At 41.4% G+C, this 24,088-nt stretch overlaps 1 long non-coding RNA gene across 3 annotated transcripts in view; it reads left to right on the forward strand.

Moving 5' to 3' along the window:
- Positions 1–24,088, forward strand: part of LOC134343084 (uncharacterized) — a 51,850-nt gene that overhangs the window by 20,229 nt on the left and 7,533 nt on the right. The window contains exons 1-3 of one of the 3 annotated variants that reach the window (XR_010017153.1): positions 17,338–17,517; positions 20,910–20,995; positions 22,021–22,059. This is a non-coding gene — a long non-coding RNA (uncharacterized LOC134343084). Of the gene's footprint in view, positions 1–7,394; positions 7,522–17,337; positions 17,518–20,703; positions 20,728–20,909; positions 20,996–22,020; positions 22,060–24,088 lie in introns of those variants that run through there. The other 2 variants (XR_010017154.1, XR_010017152.1) reach the window with 2 other exon arrangements.

Consider the following 24,088-nt stretch of genomic DNA (forward strand, 5'->3'; position numbering starts at 1 on the left):
ATATAAGTGACTCCTCCGTGGTGAGAGTTAGGAGCACCAGGTTTCTAGGAGTGCCATAATGGATGATCTCACCTGGTCCCTCAACACCACCTCTTTAGTCAAAAGATACAGCGGTGTCTCCACTTTCTGAGGAGGTTGAGGCAAATGAGGCTCTCCTCTTCATCCGCATTCTAACCAACTTTCACAGGAGGACCTTTGAGAGTGTCCTGACGAGCTGCATCACCATCTGCTATGAGGATTGCAAGGTATCTGACCACAAGACCCTACAAAGCAATGTGAGGACTGTTGAGAGGATACTTGAAGTATCTCTTCCACCCATCCAAGATGTTCATCAGAAGACTGCGTACGCAGGGCTCTTCGCGTTGTCAAGAATCATCCCCCTCAGTACCACAATTCTTTGACACCCTGTCATCAGGCAGGAGATATCGTAACATTAGGATAAGGACTGTGAGGATGATAAAAGCTTCTTCCCCAAGGCTGTGAGACTATTAAACTCCCTGCCACCACCGAGGTCTCATCACATATAAAGCACCAGTAGCCTTATACTGTTTACTTTTTTACTTGTGTCATAAATGCACCTCATGCTAAATATCAATCTTCTGGAATATATTTTATTATTTGTAAATTTATTTGTGGTAATATTACCTTATATGCTGTGTGTGAGTTGTGCACTATGGTCTGGAGGAGTGTTGTTTTGCTTGGCAGTATACATGTTATGGTTGAAGGACAATATACTTGAACTTGAAAATTGGTTTATTATTGTCACATGTATTGAGGTACAGTGAAAAACTTGTCCTGCATACTGCTCGTATAGATTACTACATTACAACAGAGCATTGAGGTAATACAAGTTAAAATAATAACAGAGTGCAGAATAAATATTTGAAGTTACAGAATAAGTGCAGTGCAGGGAGACAATGAAGTGCAGGATAATAACAAGGTAGATTGTGAGGTCAAGAAAATATCTTATCATACAAGGGGACTATTTAATAATCTTATAACAGTGGGATAGAAGCTGTCCTTAGGCCTACATGCTTACTGGCTTTTTATATCTTCTGCCTGATGGGGTGTGAGGGGAGAAGAGGAAGCATCCATGGTCCATGGGTTTAATGATTATGCCGGCAGTCAGGTGTAGGCAGAATCCATGGATGGGAGACTGATTCCTATACACTGCTGAGCTGTGGCCACAACTCTGCGGTTTCTTAAGACCACGGCCAAAGCAATTGCTACACCAAGCCATGATTCATCTGGATTGGATGTTGCCTATGGTCCATTGATAAAAATTGGTGAGGGTCAAAGGAGGCATGCCAAATGTCTTTAGCTTCTTGAGGAGGTAGAAACACTGGTGAACTTTTTTTGCCAAGGTTTTAACGTGATTGGACCAGGACTGGCTATTGGTGATGTTCACTCCTAGGACCTTCAACCTCTCAACCTTCCTGACCTCAGCTCCACTGATGCAAAAAAGGACTAATCAACCCTGTTTCTGGTCTGTGGAGTTTCACAAACACACACACACACACACACACACACACACACACACACACACAAGTAAAAAAAGACATTTTTATTTGTATTGAATGAGTACCTTTCTTGCCTCTTTCCCTATTGCTCGATGACTTGCAGTCAGTGAGGTCCTTTCGAAATGTGAGACAAATGTAAATAAAGAAAAAATGTGTAAGCTGGGAAACTGATCCAAGAAAGGAAAAAGCGTTGGAAACACACAGCAGGTCAGACAGCATCTGTGAAAAGAAAAAAAAAAGTTAGCATTTCAGGTTCAAAACTTTTGGTTAGAGTGAGGAAAGAGAGATTAAAACGGTAATTTTAATGTAGAGAAGGAGGTGGGAGGAATTGAGAGGAATACGAGAATGGGTAGAATGTGACTAGGTCATATGGGATAATGGCACAGTTAATGATAATGCTTCTTTCTTTGCTAATGCAAAGGCTGTGGGACATGCCAGTAGACTGGGCTATATCAATCTAATGAGAAAAACTGAGACTCTCAAGATGGACAGAAATGACTTGATCTTTACAGATTGAAGAGCAAGTTACCTGAAGAATTCAGTACTGGGTCTAAAAGGCTCAGACAGAAGATGAAGTGCTCTTCTTTAAGCTTGTTTTGGGCCTTGTTGTAACAGTATAAAGGCTGGAAAATTAAAGTGGCAGGTAACCATGAACTCAGACTTGCTCTTAAGGACTGAGTGCAGGTGCTCTGTAAAGCCCCACCTGTTTCATTGCACCATTCTGTTTGGCAGAGCTGAATGTAAAGCTGTTGCTTTTGTGTCCGGCTTTCACTTATTGTTGAAATCAACCATCGTTTCAACCTGATAACGATTTTCAGTCAATGGAAATATTTAGGAATCATCGATGTAGGAAGGAACAGTGACTGGTTCTTGCACACATGAAATGTTATTTTTTATAAGTCTCATCACCAGACAATCAATATTGGCATTATATCAGATAACTGTCATTGCTGTTTTCCTTTTTTTGCATCTAAGCTGAGTTTAGGATTGTTTGTCCAGTGAAGTGGAAGATGATGCAGAAGGGACAAGCTGCTGAAAGCAGACACTTTACTCAATGCAGCACTTTGTCAGACTAAGGAGAAGTTTTAGAACTTCATACCCTCTAAGGACTTTGTACAAGTAGACCAGTCTCATGGTGAATATTATGTTGCCGTGTAATATAGACGATTGTGTGACACACTGGGAATCTACAATTGCTGCCATACTGTAGCTATTTGGAAAACTCTTACTGACTATTGCTTTCTAATCTTTAAAGGTTCCTCTGCCACCTCAGTAAAGCTGGCCACACTAAACATGGCATTTCAAAGGCCCTAATTAAAGGGAATATATTGATACCATATACCTGTTAAGTTATCATTCGCAGATGAAAACCTAATGTACCCAGCGTACAATGCAGTTTCTTTGGGGAATAAAACATGGGGGAAATGAGTCCTGGAATTTCAATACATTATTAATCCTTATCTGTTTGACCCAGTACGAACAAGATTCATTTTACAACCTTGTCATTATGAGTTTAGCATTCAGCAGCACTGTTTCTTGTATGAACAAATCATTCTAGGGTCTTATTTATTGAGGAAATAGCACCAGTTGATTAGCTGCACTGGTCGTCCATGCTTGTGTCTCTTACAGAGAAGATTCCTGTGGCTGTGGCTGGTGCTGGTCTGGAAGTGGCAATATAAGTGGATGGAGTGGAGAAGAAGACATACAGCATGCTTGTCCTCAAAGGTGAGGGCATAGAATACAGGAGAGTTAGAATGTCATGTTGCAATTTTAAAAAACACTGTTTAGACCACACTATTGCGTGCATTTCTGATGAGCACACTATAGGAAGGATGTCATTACACTGGAGAGAGTGCATAAGAAATTTACAAGGATGTTGCCTGGAATAGAAGACATTAGTTATAGCCTGGGCTTCTTTTACCATGGACCAACAGAGGATAACGGGTGGTCTAATAGAAGGTGGTTTAATATGATTTTGAGAGGCTTAGATAGGTTGGACAGTCAGAATCTTTTTTCCTATGAGAGGAGTGTCATAAAACAAGAGGGCATGGGTTTAAGGTGAAAGGTAGGAGTTAATGATGATCTGAGGAGTAAGATTTATGTACAGAGAGTAGTTGTAATCTGGAATGTGCTGCCAGACGAGGCAGTGGAATCAAATAAAATTATAAAGTTGAAGAAGAGTTAAGGTTAACACTTAAATTGACAAGGTATGGAAAGATATCGACCTAATGCAGACGAATGGAAGTAGCATAGATTCAGAGTGGCTGAAGAGCCCATTCCTGTGATTTACAACTCCATGATAATGACTCTATAGAACACACTCAATTTACAGAACCTGAGTCTGTTGCCCTCTCTCAGGATGGCAACATTCCTGCTTCCACCCTTTCCTCCCCTCCAGTGTCCCTGCTGTTCCCTGTCAGCTACCTGGCCAGATTGTGCTACATATGGTGAAAGTGGACAGGCTGGAACCAGGCCTTCCACGGCCGTGGCAGCTGGAGGTCATCCTCTGAAACTTCTTCCACTGAAACCTAGCAGCCTTCCCTAAACCATGCTGCAATCACTTGTGGCTAATGGTGTTGGATCTCCAGGACAGGATGGCATTCTTGGGCCAGACTGAAAGGGAATGCACAAAAATGATCGGTTGATATTCGAGTGGTGAGTGGTGTTTGGAACGGTTGCTTATGCATGTTTGGAGTGTTGATTTACTACAGCTTTTCGCTCAATCACAATGTGCAAACCGGTCAGCATTAGAACAAAAGTAAATGTTAATCAGATCATTTAATCTCACTCGGCCTGAGCAGAATGGTGTTCCTGAAGTTGTCACCCTTCTTTTTCTTCTCCCCTTTCTCCACCTTTTCCTCAGTTGCGAACAAAGAATGAGCCTATGTTATATTGAAGTTGTAGACCCTTCAACAAGTGACCTGATGTGCTGATTACATCAGTGGTCCTGTTTGATCCAAGCAGGTGAAGTACTGTAAGACGGCATTGGCTTGGCAGGCTGACTCTCATGATTGTACATTCTACTATGATGAACATACTTCAGATAATGATTAAGGAATCATTATCTGGTTAAGGAATAACTCTCTAGCTGACAGTGGCGGTTCAGAGATGAAGGCAACATGAGCCTGCCACAAATGAAGACACTGATGCTGTCATTCAGCACCTTCAGGTATCAAGTCCCTTAAATGCTTTGAATTTTATGGGATTCCAATGAAATATCCTGAAGGTGATGAAGTTCTAGACAGTGGAAGGCTCACAATTCTCAAGAAATACCTCCATGCCCATCGGCAAACTTTGTGTTTCTCTTGAATTCCCAGGACTTTTTCCAGGGTATTAATGGCTGAAACATGGGGATATAACTTCAAAGTGCCTAGAGGAAAGTATAGGGAGGATGGCAGAGGTAGTGTTTTTTTTGTACATAGACATATGGTAGGTGCCAAGGGTGATAGCAGAGGTAGATTCAGTAGGGACATTTTAGAGCAACACACACAAAATGCTGGAGAAACTCAGCAGGTCATTTAGCATCTATGGAAATGAATAAACAGTCAACATTTCGGGACAGGACCCTTCTGCAGGACACTGAGACCCTTCTTCATTCAAGACTCTTAGTTAGGCGCATGGATGAAAGAAAAATGGAGGGCTTTGTGGGAGGGAAGTGTTAGATTGGCCTGCGAGTAGATTAAAAGGTCATCACAACATCGTGGGCTGAAGTGTCTGTACTTGGCTGTACTCTTCTATGTTTTATGTTCTAATTCAACTTCATATAATGGAGTGGGCCTGTATTATTATTGCAATGCTGTGCCTCTGAGTGATATAAATATCTCCTACACTGACCTGTAAGGACATAGAGAACTATAGGAATTGAACCATCATTGCCACTGTCAATGGCCTCACCTTAATTTGTAACTGAAACCTGAGTGAAGTCTCTATAAACTCTTCCTTGGAGACACAGCTCCACCTCAAACATTTCTGATCAGCGAGATCCATTGAGGAGAGCTGATGCTAGAAATCCTCTATAGATCAGACCTCCTGCTTGGAATCCATTAAGCTTTCTCCACATGCTACTTCTAGCTTTCAGCAGCTTCTCCTCATTCGCTCTGACATCCCGAAGTCTAAGCAGTGTTCGGCAAATGCCAGCATTTGGAACGCAGGGTGTTGCTGAAGGTGAAAATAGGGCACCACGGTTTCTTCAGCCACACCTCCTTGCAGACTTCAGAACGTGTTGTCTCCAGCACTGGGGTCTAATCTACCAGAACTGCTACCATAAGACCATAAGACCATAAGACATAGGAGCAGAATGAAGCCACTGGCCCATCAAGTCTGCTCTGCCATTCCATCATGGCCAATTTATTAACCCTCTCAACCCCTTCTCCTCATAACGTTTAGTGCTCTTACTAATCAAGAACCTATCAACATCTTCTTTAACTATATACAGTGACTTGACCTCCATAACTGACTATGACAATAAATCCCACAGATTCCCCGCCCTTTGGCTAAAGAAACCTCCCATCATCTCTGTTCCAAAGGAACATTCTAAACCTATAACGCACATGTTGGTGTCATAACATGCAGATTATGCGTGCTTTTGTGTGTGCTAATTCACACCAATCTACAGCCACTAATGTGCTGCATTTCACAGCCTTGTGGCATTTTACAACATTAACTGTTATATTTCTTTCCTGATAGGTATATTGCAGCCCTTCAATATTTTTACAGTTTTACGGGAACTATAGGTAATCATCTTTGATGTACCTGGCAGGCTGTGGTGAATTTCTCAAAGCTGGGCAAATCTACAAACTCTACTATTTTCTTCTCAAGGTTTTAGAAAGCCTAAATCTTCAATAGGCAATTTCAAAGTAAGAGTATGGGCAGACGCTGCTTCATTTTAGTTTGGTATCTTATTAAATGTCCAATGCTAAATTTCATCATCCCTTCAGTGAAGACTATGTCAAGGTGGGTACCTCAGCTTAAAAGTGAGATAAATGTTTTTAAAACAAAATGATGATTTATTTCCATTTATAGGGTCTTCCTAGTGTGGGGAAATGGTGGTGGGTATGTTTGTATCTTCCTGCCTGTGCTCTTCCATTTAATTTCCAAGAACGAAGTATTTTCTCCAGTTATTTCTTCATTTAATATTTTCAATCCACAGCCTGCAACATTGCTGTTGGTTGTAGCTACCACCAAATATGCAGAAATGTGAACATCTAATCTTGGGGTTGTGTCATTCTGCACTATGAAACAAGGAAGAGGAGAAAAAGAAAATCCAACAAATTCAGCAAGAGGCAATGACAGAAGGCCTTTTGGTCACATCACACTACCAGAATAACTTTTCTCATGGCCCTTGGCAAAACACTAGTGTTCAAATCATACCTGAATGTTTTCATGGTTGTCAATGACCTATTTAGCCATCATGCATTATTATGTAACAGTTCATTATACCCACATTAGTTGATGGAGGTGTAATACCGGGTTCATTATTCTTCGGAGTACAGGACTATCCTTATTAACACAACTGTGTCACGTAATTTAGTCATAATGGAAATATATACAGTGGTTGTGTGTACATTATTACAAGTGATAAATCCAAAATGGTGCAGCCATTCTTATTTTAATATCATGTTTGGTTAGCAGAATCAGCATTAATATCACTGGCATATGCCGTGAAATCTACTGTCTTTGTAGCAGCAATACAATACAATACAATACATAATATGAAATACAGAAAGTACATATATAAAATAGTTATGTTAATTAAGTAGTGCAAAAATAGAAATAAGAAGTAGTGGGTTTGTGTTCATGGGTTCAATGTTCATTCAGAAATTGGACAGCAGAGGGAAAGAAGCTGTTCCTGAACCACTGACTGTGTGCTTTCAGGCTCCTGTACCTCCTTCCTAACGGTAACAATGAGAACAAGGCATGACCTGGGTGACTGGGGACCTTAATGATGGGCACTACTTTTTTTGAGGCTTCACTCCTTGAAGATGTCCTGGATACTATGGAGGTTAGTGCCCATGATGGAGCGGACTAAGTTTACAACTCTTTGCAGCTTACTTTGATCCTGTGCAGTAGCCTCCACGCCCCCCCACCCCATACCAGATTGTGATTTAGCTAGTTAAGAGTGCTCTCTATGGTAAACCTGTAGATACTTTCTGGTGTTTTTGGTGACAAACAAAATCTCCTCAAACTCCTAATGAAATATAGTTTCTGTCAGGTCTTCTTTGTTGCTGTATCATTATGTTGGGTCCAGGTTAGATCCTCAGAGACGTTGACACCCCAGGAACACTCGTCTTACTCTTTCTAAAGTCTTTGGTCATACTAACGTTGAATGTTGCCGTGACACCATTAAATTAGCCGATATATCTTACTCCTGTATGCCCTCGCGTCACCATCTGAAATTCTACCAACAACCATTGTATCATCAGCAAATTTATAGAGGCATTAGAGCTGTGACTAGCCACCCAGTCATGGTTGTAGAGAGAGTAGAGCAGTGGGCTAAGCACACATCCCTGAGGTGCACCAGTGTTGATGTTAGGGAGGTGGAGATGTTATTTCCGATCTGCGCAGGTTGTGGTCTTCCTTAAAAGCCCCTTAAAAGATGAGCAAATTTATCTTACTCCTGAGATGAGAACACCTCTTCACGCAACTTAATATCCAGTTGATGATTTTCCACTGGAGGATGAATTTTACCCTGGCTAAAGTCACCCTCCCTCAATACATTTCACATCAGCAGCTTCCCCAATTGTACAGCAGTAAGTAGGCAAACTTGCACATTCCTCTCCACTAAGTAACTTTCTGCCACTCATTACAACTTCCTGCTTAAGTATTGATGCCCCAGAAAAAAAAAGAACTCCCAGACTAGCAGCCAAGTTCTCAGAGCAAGTGTGTACTTATCAGTTACATATTCAAATTAGGAGAAGCCCCCATCATGTAGTGTAGCAAAGCCAGGCTTCTGTGCCTACACCATTGATTAAAGTCAGTAACTATTTTTTCCTGTTTGCAAAAGCACAACTAAAACCAAAAAACAAGAAAACAGAAAAGCAAGGGTAAAACATGAGGTTGCGTGAGGTTGTTTGCTGATCTCAGGTGTGAAATGAGTAAATAGTGAAGAATTCAGATCAGTGGAAAAGTATACAGGAAACCTTTATCTATCAGCAACAAAGTTCACTTTGAAGGTTGGAATTGTCACTACTCACTTGAATACGATAAATTCTAAACCACAACCACAACAACGAGCATTTCTACTTTGTCTTTTACTTCATAAGAAATACTTAAGATGTTTCAAGGAGTGCTCAGAGAGAGAAGAAAAACTGACACTAAGGTATGCTAAGAGGCCTGGTGACCTTAAAGATCTAAAATAAATGAGGAGTAGAAGATGGAGAGATGATGAGGTTTAGGAAAGAATTCCACAGTGTAGGATTTGTGCTTAACTGGTGGATTGATTAAAATCAAAGATGGGTGAGGGAGAAGTATAGAGATCTCCTCTGAAGCACTATCCACAGTTGCCTGCCATTACTTTTTAGGAGACTGGTGGAACCCCAGTATGAATGTTACTACTGGCTATTCACAGCCCACCTCTAGGATTCTGCTTATCTCCCGCTGAATATAAAGCAGATTAGGAGAAACCTTCGGTGAACCTAGGGTTGAGGTTCTGAACTGGAAGAAGGCCAAATTTGAAGAAATGAGAAAGGATCTAAAAAGTGTGGATTGGGACAGGTTGTTCTCTGGCAAAGATGTGATCGGTAGGTGGGAAGCCTTCAAAGGAGAAATTTTGAGAGTGCAGAGTTTGTATGTTCCTGTCAGGATTAAAGGCAAATTCAATAGGAATAAGGAACCTTGGTTCTCAAGGGATATTGCAACTCTGGTAAAGAAGAAGAGGGAGTTGTATGACATGTATAGGAAACAGGGAGTAGATCAGGTGCTAGAGGAGTATAAGAAGTGCAAGAAAATACTTAAGAAAGAAATCAGGAGGGCTAAAAGAAGACATGAGGTTGCCTTGGCAGCCAAAGTGAAGGATAATCCAAAGAGCTTTTACAAGTATATTAAGAGCAAAAGGATTGTAAGGGATAAAATTGGTCCTCTTGAAGATCAGAGTGGTTGGCTATGTGCAGAACCAAAGGAAATGGGGGAGATCTTAAATAGGTTTTTTGCGTCTGTATTTACTAAGGAAACTGGCATGAAGTCTATGGAATTAAGGGAAACAAGTAGTGAGATCATGGAAACTGTACAGATTGAAAAGGAGGAGGTGCTTGCTGTGGAGGAAAATTAAAGTGGATAAATCCCCGGGACCTGACAGGGTGTTCCCTCGGACCTTGAAGGAGACTAGTGTTGAAATTGCAGGGGCCCTGGCAGAAATCTTTAAAATGTCATTGTCTGCGGGTGAGGTGCTGGAGGATTGGAGAGTGGCTCATGTTGTTCCGTTGTTTAAAAAAGGATCGAAAAGTAATCCAGGAAATTATAGGCCAGTAAGTTTAACGTCGGTAGTAGGTAAGTTATTGGAGGGAGTACTAGGAGACAGAATCTACAAGCATTTCGATAGACAGGGACTTATTAGGGAGAGTCAACATGGCTTTGTGTGTGGTAGGTCATGTTTGACCAATCTTCTGGAGTTTTTCGAGGAGGTTACCAGGAAAGTGGATGAAGGGAAGGCAGTGGATATTATCTACATGGACTTCAGTAAGGCCTTTGACAAGGTCCCGCACGGGAGGTTAGTTAGGAAAATTCAGTCACTAGGTATACATGGAGAGGTGGTAAATTGGATTAGACATTGGCTCAATGGAAGAAGCCAAAGAATGGTAGTAGAGAATTGCTTCTCCGAGTGGAGGCCTGTGACTAGTGGTGTGCCACAGGGATCAGTGCTGGGTCCATTGTTATTTGTCATCTATAGCAGTGATCTGGATGATAATGTGGTAAATTGGATCAGCAAATTTGCTGATGATACAAAGATTGGAGGTGTAGTAGACAGTGAGGAAAGTTTTCAGAGCCTGCAGAGGGACATGGACCAGTTGGAAAAATGGGCTGAAAAATGGCAGATGGAGTTTAATACAGACAAGTGTGAGGTATTGCATGTTGGAAGGACAAACCAAGGTAGAACATACAGGGTTAATGGTAACGCACTGAGGAGTGCAGTAGAGCAGAGGGATCTGGAAATACAGATACAAAATTCCCTAAAAGTGGCGTCACAGGTAAATAGGGTTGTAAAGAGAGCTTTTGGTACATTGGCCTTTATTAATCAAAATATTGAGTATAAGAGCTGGAATGTTATGATGAGGTTGTATAAGGCATTGGTGAGGCCGAATCTGGAGTATTGTGTTCAGTTTTGGTCACCAAATTACAGGAAGGATATAAATAAGGTTGAAAGAGTTCAGAGAAGGTTTACAAGGATGTTGCCAGGACTTGAGAAACTCAGTTACAGAGAAAGGTTGAATAGGTTAGGACTTTATTCCCTGGAGTGTAGAAGAATGAAGGGAGATTTGATACAGGTATATAAAATTATGATGGGTATAGATAGAGTGAATGCAAGCAGGCTTTTTCCACTGAGGCAAGGGGAGAAAAAAACCAGAGGACATGGGTTAAGGGTGAGGGGGGGAAAGTTTAAAGGGAACATTAGCGGGGGGCTTCTTCACACAGAGAGTGGTGGGAGTATGGAACGAGATGCCAGACGAGGTGGTAAATGCGGGTTCTTTTTTAACATTTAAGAATAAATTGGACAGATACATGGATGGGAGGTGTATGGAGGGATATGGTCTGTTTGCAGGTCAGTGGGACTAGGCAGAAAATGGTTCGGCACGGCCAAGAAGGGCCAAAAGGCCTGTTTCTGTGCTGTAGTTTTTCTGTGGTTTCTATAAGTATTAGCAACACTGATTATGTTGGGATGAGATTCAATTAGGCACATTCAAACTCCAGTACATAGAGTCATTAAGTCATAGGATCGTTCAGCATAGAAACATACTCATCAGACTACTGTCTCTGTGCCAGCCATCAAATACTTTTCTGTGCTAACCCTGTTGCTCAACACCCAGCCCATTGCCTTCTCTGCAGTGCAACAAGTGTTTATCTAAATATGGCTTGACTTCCAGCCACCACTTCAGGTACTGGCTTCTAAGTTTCAAATGACCTGCGTGTGAAGAAATCTTTGTCAGATCCCTTATCTCTTAGTTAAACCCATGCCCTCTGGTCATAAGCTCCTCAGCTAAGAGTTTTCCATTAGGTTTCTCACTATCTGGATCTAAGTTTCTCAAAATTTTGTATATCACTGTCAGGTCGCCACTCAGCCTTTTCCACAGCCAAAGAAAAGAAAACCGGTCAAGTCTCTCCTTATAGCTGAAGTCCTCTGTCCCAGACATCCTGAATCCCATCCCATCCAGTGCAATCACATCCTTTCCATAACATGGTGACCTGAACCACACATAGTACTGCAGTGTTGGCCTAACTATTGTTTAATGTAGTTGTGTCATAGCCTCTCTGCTTTTCAATCTATGCCCCAGCTAATGAAGATAAGCATACTGTATGCATGCTTTCTTAATCATCTTATTTATTTGTGCTTCTTCAGAGACAGAGACATCAAAATCCCTTTGTTCCTGTGTATTCTATATAATGCTAACAGTTATTGTTATGACATGTCTATCCACGGCCTCCTCTACTGTAAAGATGAAGCCACACTCAGGTTGGAGGAACAACACCTTATATTCCGTCTGGGTAGCCTCCAACCTGAGGGCATGAACATCGACTTCTCTAACTTCCGCTAATGCCCCACCTCCCCCTCGTACCCCATCTGTTACTTATTTTTATACACACATTCTTTCTCTCACTCTCCTTTTTCTCCCTCTGTCCCTCTGAATATACCCCTTGCCCATCCTCTGGGTACCCCCCCCCGTCTTTCTTCCCGGACCTCCTGTCCCATGATCCTCTCGTATCCCCTTTTGCCTATCACCTGTCCAGCTCTCGGCTCTATCCCTCCCCCTCTTGTCTTCTCCTATCATTTTGCATCTCCCACTCCCCCTCCAACTTTCAAATCCCTTACTCACTCTTCCTTCAGTTAGTCCTGACGAAGGGTCTCAGCCTGAAACGTCGACTGCGCCTCTTCCTATAGATGCTGCTTGGCCTGCTGCGTTCACCAGCAACTTTGATGTATTTTGCTTGAATTTCCAGCATCTGCAGAATTCCTGTTGTTTGAGTTATTGTTATATCCTAGCCTTATTAACACCATAAACACAGGAGATTCTGCAGACAATGAAATAGCAGACAAACTGAATAAGTATTTTGCATCTGTCTTTGCCCATGAGGCTGATTAACAAGTTGCGAGCCCATGGTGTTACAGGAAAGATACTATCACGGATAGAGCATTGTCTGATTGGTGGGAGCAAAGAGTGGGAATAAAGGAATGTGTTTGGGATTGGCTGTCTGTGACTAGTGGTGTTCCACGGGGGTCTGTGTTGGGACTGCTTCTTTTTATGTTGCATGTCAACAACTTGGATGATAAATTGATGGCTTTGTGGCCAAGTTTGCGGACAATACTAAGATAGGTGGAGGGGCAGGTAGTGTTGAGGAAGAAGAGACGCCGCAGAAGGACTGAGACAGATTAGGAGAATGGGCAAAGAGGTGGCAGATGGAATATAGTATCGAGGAGTATATGGTCATGCACTTTGGCAGAAGGAATAAAAGCATACACTATTTTCTAAACAGGGAGAAAATTCAGAAATCCGATGTGCAAAGAGACTTCGGAATCCTTGTGCAGGATTCCCTAAAGGTTAACTTGCAGGTTGGATTGGTGGTGAGGAAGGTGAATGCAATGTTAGCATTCATTTCAAGGGGACTAGCAGATAAAAGTAAGGATGTAATGCTACTTGCCTCTTCACCTATTTTCGTATTGTCTGCAAACTTTGCAACAAAGCTATCAATTCCATCATCCAAATCATAGACATATAACATAAAAAGAATCGGTCCCAACACAGACCCCTGTGGAACACCGCCAGTCGCTGGCAGCCAACCAGAAAAGGCTCCCTTTATTCCCACTCTTTGCCTCCTGCCAATCAGCCACTCCTTTATCCATGCTAGTATCTTTCCTGTAATACCATGGGCTCTTAATTTGCTAAGCAGCTCCATGTGTGGCACCTTATCAAAGGCCTTCTGAACATCCAAGTACACAGCATCAACCTATTCTCCTTTGTCTATCCTACTTGTAATTTCTTTCAATAATTCCAACAGATTTGTCAGGCAAGACTTTCACTTGAAGAAACCATGCTGACTATGGTCTCCCAGTCCCCCAACCACATTCTTAACAATCGACTTCAACATCTCCAACTGAGGTCAGACTAACTGGCCTATAATTTCCTTTCTTCTGCCTCTCTCCATTCTTGAAGAGTGGAGTGATGTTTGCAATTTTCCAGTATTCCAGAAATATTTCAGAATCTAGTGATTCTAGAAAGATCATTACTAATACCATCACAATCTTTTCAGCTACCTGTTTCAGAACCCTGGAGTGTACACCATCTAGTCCAGGTGACTTAATCTACCTTCAGACCTTTTAGTTTCCCAAGAACCTTCTCTTTAGTAATGGTAACTTCACACACTTTATTACTGGACTGGTCAAAGAACACTGAGGCTGTCTACAAGAAGGGTCATAGCCGTCTCTATTTCCTGAGGAGACTGAGGTCCTTTAACATCTGCCGGACGATGCTGAGGATGTTCTATGAGTCTGTGGTGGCCAGTGCTATCATGTTTGCTGTTGTGTGCTGGGGCAGCAGGCTGAGGGTAGCAGACACCAACAGAATCAACAAACTCATTCGTAAGGCCAGTGATGTTGTGGGGATGGAACTGGACTCTCTGACGGTGGTGTCTGAAAAGAGGATGCTGTCTAAGTTGCATGCCATCTTGGTCAATGTCTCCCATCCACTACATAATGTACTGGGTGGGCACAGGAGTACATTCAGCCAGAGACTCATTCCACCGAGATGCAGCACTGAGCATCGTAGGAAGTCATTCCTGCCTGTGGCCATCAAACTTCACAATTCCTCCCTTGGAGGGTCAGACACCCTGAGCCAATGGGCTGGTCCTGGACTTTTTCATAATTTACTGGCATAATTTACATATTACTATTTAACTATTTATGGTTCTATTACTATTTATTATTTATGGTGCAACTGTAATGAAAACCAATTTTCCCCAGGATCAATAAAGTATGACTATGACTATGACTATGATCCACCATACTTCTAGTGTTTTCCACAGTGAAGACTGATGCAACATACTTATTCAGTTTGTCCATCACTACCTCTCCAGCATCATTTTCCAGTGGTCTGATATCTACTCTCGCCTCTCTTTTATACTTCATGTATTTGAAGAAACTTTTGGTATCCTCATGTTTACCTTTTGCAAGAGTCACTGGACAGGTACAACTGTATTTCTATGTTATGTTGACTGTCCTGTTGTACTTACTATTTATTATAAATTACTATAAATTGCACATTGCACATTTAAACAGAGACGTAACGTAAAGATTTTTACTCCTCATGTACATGAAGGATGTAAGTAATAAAGTCAACTCAAGTCAATTGGAGGTAGCAGAAACATAATTAATCCTACCTTTTGCTGTCTGTGGTACATTTCCATAATACATCAGGTGTGCACCAGTGGAAAAATAGAATCAAATTATCCTTTGAATTCTTAATAGCTTGCAAACCCCAGCTCCATATTGCAGAATTATTAAAGCCAACTCCTTGCCAATTTGGACAAGCTTGGCTGCATTATTATTTTTATTTTATTGAGATTTAGCACAGAACAGGCCTTTCCAGCCCTTCGAGCCACGCCACTCAACAGTGCCTGATTTAACCCTAGCTTAATCACAGGACAGTTTACAATGACCAATTAACCCACCAACCGGTATGTCTTTGGACTGCGGGAGGAAACCGGAGCACCAAGGGAGAACATACAAACTCCTTACAGGCAGTGGGCAGGAATTTATCTCAGTAAACTAAGAAAGAGAGAAATTCTAAAGTTCAACGTTTCATTTATTATCAAAGTATACAACTTGAAATGATTTCTTCTCTGACCACCTTTTGGTGAAAACATTGCAAGCACTACTGAAAACTACCTGCAGGAACGTTAAGGGCAAGAAACATTGGCATAACTAAGAAGCTCCCATGGTTGAATAATTAACTGATGTGTAGTGTCCATGATCACACATTAATAAAGGCTGTTCGACTGAGACGCTGGAAGACTGACAACATTTGTAGAACTGTGCCCCAGCATGAATAATTTGCTTCGATGGAGAACTTGTAAAAGAAGAAAGCAGGGGATAAGGGAACGGCTTTCCTAAGTTACGTGAACCTCATAATATATCTTAAGGGCTCAGTTTAGCTGTAGTAGCGTGGGTGTTGTCAGATATATCTGCATGGCTCTAGCCTATCCTATAACAACAAAGTGAAAATAAATTAACTGACTTGTCAAAAAGCTTTTTGTTACCAATCAATCAAGTGCTGAGAAACCCGGATGGATGAAACCATTTTACATTGTTTGGGATTAATAGTTGGCAGATAGTGAATAGGTTCTGACTGCACAGCTGCAAGTGTGATGGTCATTTTGAATATTGTTGGCTCTGCATGGCATTGATATGTAAATTGCTTGATAGTGTGGTTTTCTATGGGTGAATGTGGTGTGCAAAGATTAACCCTTGGAGAAATGCAGGGGAATTTGTCCACGAAATGGAAAATAGAAAACAGGAGGTAAAATACCAGACAGTCAGAAACCTGATTAAAACTCCAGTCTTGAAGCACAAAACTGAAATGTAGAAAATCATTCACCTCTATTGGTTATCATTTTTCTTCACAGGGAAACAAAGATTGAATGACAAACCATGCTCTGATGTTAATATTTTACACATAAAAAGTTCGACTTTAATCCTAATTGCCTGACAGGAGCAGGGTGGTGAGACCAAGGCTACTTTGGAGGATGATCATTTCCCTTTTCAATAAAGATGCTTTTGTAAATCAAAGTATCTGCAGATGCCTTTGTGCCCATCTTAGTTTTTAACTCCCAGGTCTCATTAATATTTAAATTTCAAGGTTCAGCGATGCCATCAGACCTGCTGGTTGGCAGCTTTGATGTCTGGTGCCAAGGCCAGAATGAAAGCTGGCAGAAGGCATGATCAGGAATACTCCACCTGGCCTCAATAGAAAAAAACTAGGCCCTACCTCCCGACTGAAACCTTCCCTCAAGTGCTGGTTGCTACTCCATCCACGGCTAGGATCTCCTACAGCTGGTAATATATTAGCTTGATCGCCTTGTTTGTGGTGTTAATGATTTTGCTTTATTTACCTTTGAGTTGTTGACTGATTAAATTGACTGTGATTTTACGAAACCTGCAAATTAGTCTGGAATTAATGACTCAAATGTAATGCTTATTGGCTGAGTATGCACTTGTCAGGGGAGCACCAAGAAATCAGGAAGTCAGGAAAATGCAGCATTTAGTATTTTCATACAAGATAAGTTGGCCCTTTCATCTGAAGGTTGTATTAACCTACAAAATAAATTTTATTAGGCTATCTTTTGGGAGACATGTATGTTTTTCATCTGCTCACATCACAGCGTCCAAGCAGTGCAGTATGCTTTCAGAGAAACAAGTATGAAATATGCTGTTTAAGTGGCAGTTTTCCTGGTTCAGAATTGGTAAAGTATGAATCCAAACCTCTGTTTATAAAAACCTCAGTAAGCAGACTATTGACCTGTTCCAAATACCACGCTGAATTCCAGCAGGGCAATTACGTTGGTTGGGAGATGAGTAGCGGCCCTCCCCCATCAACATATCTAGCTGGATTGCCTGGTTGAGAGTTATGAGTCAGGCTAATGAGCTGACCACATAAAAAAAAGGCCTTTGTTATGGAAACGACCTAGAGCACGATCTGCTGGATGTGGAAGGAATTGGTTGCCTCATGTGCCACCAGGCGAAGAGCAGAGTCACACAAATGTAAAAGGCTATTAAAGGGAAACTAATCTTTGTCAGGTATGTATGTGCATGTTTAGCTGCAGTTCTCTGTTGCTTTGTTGTGTGATACAATCAGTGACCTTAGAATTGCTTCCATGAATCTGTGAGCATCAATTGAAATAGAACAGATGTACTCAGACTGAAATGGGCTCAAGTGTTGAGAGAACCATGCTCCTTTTGTTTTTTTTAATTTACCCCAGAATGTTCAATCACATCTGTGTGAATAGAACAGGGATTAAAACAGGAAGGGATAGTTATTTTCTCTCTCCTGCTTCTCAAGGTAGACTGTGAGAGAAACTGGAATATCATGAATGACTAGCGACTAGCATGACGCCATTACAGAATTGGAGCTTGGAGTACAATTCCAACACTGTCTGTAAGGAATTTGTACATCCACCCTGTGAATGTTGCGTTTCCTCCCACATTCCAAAGTCAAACTGGTTAGTAGGTTAATTGGACATTGTAAACTGTCCTGTGAATAGGGTAGGTCGCTGAGCGGTGTGGCTCGTAGAGCCGGTAGGGCCTGTTCAGCACAGTATCTCTAAATCAATCAATAAATAAAATGACTTGGTGCTGATTTTGGCACTGGTTGCATTCAGATTTCTGCTGAGGTCATGGGTTCGCAACCTCATTTCATTTTTTTCTACCTTCAGCAGTTCTGTTTTTAATACCTGAAGTCATGTTATTCCAGAGATCTGTCGATCCTGTGTCAACTGAGTATATTCGAGCCCATCCTGAAAATCCTTTTAGACTGCAGAGAAATCAAGGATTATGAAAAATGGGCAGGTTAATGGGTCTGAGGCCAGTGTAACGATCAGTAATGGTCATATAATGATGCAGATTCGAGGCACTGTGTAAGCTACTTCTGTCCGTAGCTTTTAAGTTACTAAGTGTACTGTATATATTTGGAAGATTGTAAACTATTTTGCATGATTTTTTCATATGGATTTTCAGCAATGGCTAATTTAAAGGATAATGATGAATGGCTAATTTACTGCTGCCTAGTAGACTACAAGTTTTGTGCCAGGTCTGAGGTCCTGATTTTAAATTTCCTTAATCATCAAAGGCTAATTTGTTGTTAAGATTCTGTATAGTTAAACTTATGAATAACACTGTTGGAGATGAAACTCCCTAAGCAGTCAATAGAGATTGAGAATAACTTACTTCTCCTCCAAGTCTGTGGGCTCTAAGTGACCATGACTGACTTCCACAAGTGGGATAGCTGATGCCCGACTTGAGTACTTTGTGAGATGATATGTGCTTTCCATTGTTAATGGAGGTTTCTGTGTCCTACTAGTGTATGGACTTGAAGTTCTCAATGCCATCCCAAAAGATACCATAGAAACCATAGAAACCATAGAAACTACAGCACAGAAACAGGCCTTTTGGCCCTTCTTGGCTGTGCCGAACCATTTTCTGCCTTGTCCCACTGACCTGCATACGGACCATATCCCTCCATACACCTCCTATCCATGTATCTGTCCAATTTATTCTTAAATGTTAAAAAAGAACCTGCATTTACCACCTCGTCTGGCAGCTCGTTCCATACTCCCACCACTTTCTGTGTGAAGAAGCCCCCCCTAATGTTCCCTTTAAACTTTTCCCCCCTCACCCTTAACCCATGTCCTCTGGTTTTTTTCTCCCCTTGCCTCAGTGGAAAAAGCCTGCTTGCATTCACTCTATCTATACCCATCATAATTTTATATACCTCTATCAAATCTCCCCTCATTCTTCTACGCTCCAGGGAATAAAGTCCTAACCTATTCAACCTTTCTCTGTAACTGAGTTTCTCAAGTCCCGGCAACATCCTTGTAAACCTTCTTTGCACTCTTTCAACCTTATTTATATCCTTCCTGTAATTTGGTGACCAAAACTGAACACAATACTCCAGATTCGGCCTCACCAATGCCTTATACAACCTCATCATAACATTCCAGCTCTTATACTCAATACTTTGATTAATAAAGGCCAATGTACCAAAAGCTCTCTTTACGACCCTATCTACTTGTGACGCCACTTTTAGGAAATTTTGTATCTGTATTCCCAGGTACCTCTGATCTACTGCACTCCTCAGTGCCTTACCATTAAACCCTGTATGTTCTACCTTGGTTTGTCCTTCCAACATGCAATACCTCACACTTGTCTGTATTAAACTCCATCTGCCATTTTTCAGCCCATTTTTCCAGCTGGTCCAAGTCCCTCTGCAGGCTATGAAAACCTTCCTCACTGTCTACTACACCTCCAATCTTTGTATCATCAGCAAACTTGCTGATCCAATTTACCACATTATCATCCAGATCATTGATATAGATGACAAATAACAATGGACCCAGCACTGATCCCTGTGGCACACCACTAGTCACAGGCCTCCACTCAGAGAAGCAATTCTCTACCACCACTCTTTGGCTTCTTCCATACTTCTCTACTTTGAGCAGTGATGGGCCAGAGGTATCCAGGACTCTATTGCAACACTGGATTTGTTCTAGAAGCTCTGAACACATTGTTGAATCTTTTCCTCACTCTACTTGGTCATTCCCTTCCATGACAGAACTTAAGAATTGGGAATCTGGTGTTGGGCATGCAGGTGATGTAGCCTGAGCAACTTAGCCACCGAGCGTAACTTGAGTCTCAATGCTAGTGATGCTGGTGTGAAAAAGGGCATTCAAGTCGATTTACTTGTCCTTGCATTGAATCTGGAGTATTTTGCAAGGGCAATGTTGGTGGAATCTTCCCAGAGCCTTGACATGACTCGGTAGGTACTCCAGGTTTCAGAAGCAGGTACAGTGCAGAAATCACTGCAGCCCAGTACACAATGCGTTTTGTGTCAGATTTGAGATCTTGATTTTTAAATTTACTTCATTATCAAAACCTTTGCGAGTGATTGAAGATGATGGCCAGTTTCATCATTATTGTCTGCCTTTGCCAGGAGGTGGCTCCTGAGAGAAGAAAATTGTTTCCAATGTCCAGGGCCTTGCTATGAAGCATTGTGGATTGAGGGTAATATTGTACAGCAGGGGCAGGTTGGTAGAGAATGTTTGTCTTGCAGATGTTCAGCATGAAGCCTATCCCTGCATATGCTTCACAGAATGAATCGTTGAAGGACTGAGGCTTGCTTTCCCAGAGTGCAGAGAAACAACGCTGTCTGCATACTGCAGTTTGATAGTAGATCTTGGATGTTATTGATTCTGGATTATCGTCTCCACGTTGTGCACCACTGAAGTAAGCAAGGTTAGCAAAAGTGTAAGTTCAGTGACAGATTTACTTGACACCAATCCTTAATATATTTAAGCAACATACATCAAAGTTGCTGGTGAACGCAGCAGGCCAAGCAGCAGCTATAGGAAGAGGTGCAGTCGACGTTTCAGGCCGAGACCCTTCGTCAGGACTTAATATATTTAATTCTGTTGCAGACCCACTTGTTAGGATCATGACTTGGATGTGGTCATGAAGCAAAAAGAAGATTGAGATGAATTTTCCATGGGAGTCTGAATGTATGGTGAGTACCAAACAATACCATCTAGTTGAGAAGATGCATTTTTCCTGAAGGTGTAATCTGAGGAAAATGGATCCATGGTTTCTCTATGAAAGAATCTACGCTACAATGTGAGGAGCAGCTCCCACCATGATTGTTTTTACTTAGCTCCCATATATTGCTGTCAATTCAGCATCCACCCATCTAACATGGACATTTAAGGGTAGATATTTATAAGATAGTCAAGAGTGATCTAGAGGTGATCATTTCATAAATCTTTCAAGATCTTCATCTGCAATCCTGGAATGCTAAATACAGATTTGGTATACTCAATACCAACCACATGTGAATTCTGAAATTTTCACATATAGGAACAGAATATTCTTCTGTGGCCTTATGCATGATGGTTGTGATATGGTAATACATTCGCTGAAGCCAATTCCAAAATTCAGTTGTATTGACTACAAAACTGAATTTCACCTGCAAACTTCAATGAATCAACAAACTCATTCTTAAGGCCAGTGATGTTGTGGGGATGGAACTGGACTCTCTCACGGTGGTGTCTGAAAAGAGGATGCTGTCCAAGTTGCATGCCATCTTGGACAATGTCTCCCATCCACTACATAATGTACTGTTTGGGCACAGGAGTACATTCAGCCAGAGACTCATTCCACCAAGATGCAACACAGAGCGTCATAGGAAGTCATTCCTGCCTGTGGCTATCAAACTTTACAACTCCTCCCTTGGAGGGTCAGACACCCTGAGCCAATAGGCTGGTCCTGGACTTATTTCCTGGCATAATTTACATATTACTATTTAACTATTTATGGTTTTATTACTATTTATTATTTATGGTACAACTGTAACGAAAACCAATTTCCCCCGGGATCAATAAAGTATGACCATGACTATGATGCATGATAATGTGACCGAAGGGCATATTTAGTTGGTGCATCCTGCTATTAATTTCTACCCTTGAGCGTGGCCTTATAAAATTTTTGCTCAGTTGATCATAGTGGCCTTCGTTTCACTTTGATGTTTGTTCCTAGCCCATTAAAGTGCTGCAGCAGGCCCTTTGGAGTTATCACCTTTCCTGGCACGAGAACACCTGTTGTCTGTAGGGCAGGTGCCAACACTGGTAGGTCACTAAATTGTTTGGCGGAAAAATGGTTGCTATGTTTCCTGCACTATCACAAATACTAAATTTTATTTCTGGGTGCTTAGTGTTGAGGCCTATCTTGTAAGCATGGATAGTGTTAGATATATAAAAAAAGCTTTTTCTTCATTTACATTTATCTGGTTTAAATCTTGTAGGAATTTGGCTGCTTTTGCTTTATTGTCTCAAGATATTGTTATTAGGATTGTTAGCTTCCCATTTGAAAAATGTGAATATGGATTTTCTTTCCTTGTATCACCCACCTCTGTATTTAGTTACATAATAAATGTTTCATACTCAAAAAACAATATTTAAAGCAAACCATGCATTGGCAATCAATGATGCAAAACCAAAAAAAATCAGATTTGGGTAAGATGATTCTACCGAGACCCATTTAGCGCTTTGCTATTGAAGATGACCATTTTCAGCTATTGTTTACAAAATCATTGGTGGTGGGTTTGCTTTTTAAAGCTTCTCATGAAGGAAGACAAGGTTATGGTCCAATGTGATGGCATGAGTATTGATTTCTCTAACTTCCGTTAATGCCCCCCTCCCCTTCACACCACATCCCTTATTTGTTTATTTAATTTTTTTTATATATATTTTTTATTTTCCCCCCCTTTTTTTTCTCTCTCACTTTTTTCTCCCTCTGTCCCACTCACTATAACTCCTTGCCTGCTCTCCACCCTCCGGGCTTTCCTCCCCCCTTCTCTTTTTCCCCAGGTTTCCCGTCCCATGATCCTCTCCCTTTTGCCAATCAACTTTCCAGCCGTTAGATCCACCCCTCCTCCCCTCCTGTCTTCTCCTATCATTTCAGATCTCCCCCTCCCCCTCCCATTTTCAAATCTCTTACTATCTCTTCTTTCAGTTAGTCCTGACAAAGGGTCCCGGCCCGAAACGTCGACTGTACCTCTTCCTATAGATGTTGCCTGGCCTGGTGCGTTCACCAGCATTTTTTGTGTACAGTCCTGAGGCAGGCTTTTGATCCAATACCACTGACAATTTCTTTCACTTCACAGATACTGCTTGACCCATTGAGTTCATCCAGGTGCTTGTTGCTTGGGTGTTTGTTGAAACTGGTTCTACACAGAATGATTACTATTCTATTTGTGTAATAGGATAAATATTGTTAATGTTTGTTGAGGAGTAGTTGAAACTGAAGTAAGTTGGGTACAAAGACCCACCAGTTAGGAGCATGAGGAATATAAAACCCTACATCACCAGCTTCACTGAAAGGCAAATGAGATATTTATAAAAGCAAGTTTAGAGCACAGGACAGGCAAGAAAATCAGGATGTCTAGGGTTTCTGGTATCAATGGAAAGACAAAAGGACAGTTAGCTACAGTATATGAAAGGCAAAAATAAGTCCAAGGGCTATTAGTGCATCAGTGGAAGTCTTTGATTCCTAAAATCACCTCCTTAAGAAAGCAAAAATGGAAGTAAATTATCCTGGATCCAAAAGAACTGCTTAAGAACTATTGTATACCAATCTCTCTCCTACATGACCCTCCTCTACAAGAACCCCTCTTTCATAATTCGAGTCCTTTTTTCTAATTCATTCAGCCTATTGTCAATGGATTCTAGGAAGGTGTCCACCCAGTCATCCCTGACTTGCTTCAGTTTTTTTTTCCCTCCTTGTCTTCACGGGGTGTCTCAATGACACGAAGATTTTGGACCTGAATTTGTTAGAATCTTGCCAGTCAAGTAATAAAGGGCAAAGTTGAGATCATGGTCCAGAGATTGAGTACAAGAGGTTAAATGTCTTCCATCTATGTTTGTAAGTACCAAGAAGGATTAACATATTTTTCTCCTCACCCTTTTGTAGTAACTATCACATGTGCAGTATATTGCAGAAATCTGGGAAACAGAAATTGCCCACTTGTAACAGAGACGTACTCATTTTCTGTCCAATGTATTTATCTGACTCATTGTTTCATTTTCTGTCTCTCATCATGACCCAT

Source organism: Mobula hypostoma, chromosome 1 (genome assembly GCF_963921235.1).
Source record: "Mobula hypostoma chromosome 1, sMobHyp1.1, whole genome shotgun sequence".
Classification (NCBI taxonomy): Eukaryota; Metazoa; Chordata; class Chondrichthyes; order Myliobatiformes; family Myliobatidae; genus Mobula; species Mobula hypostoma.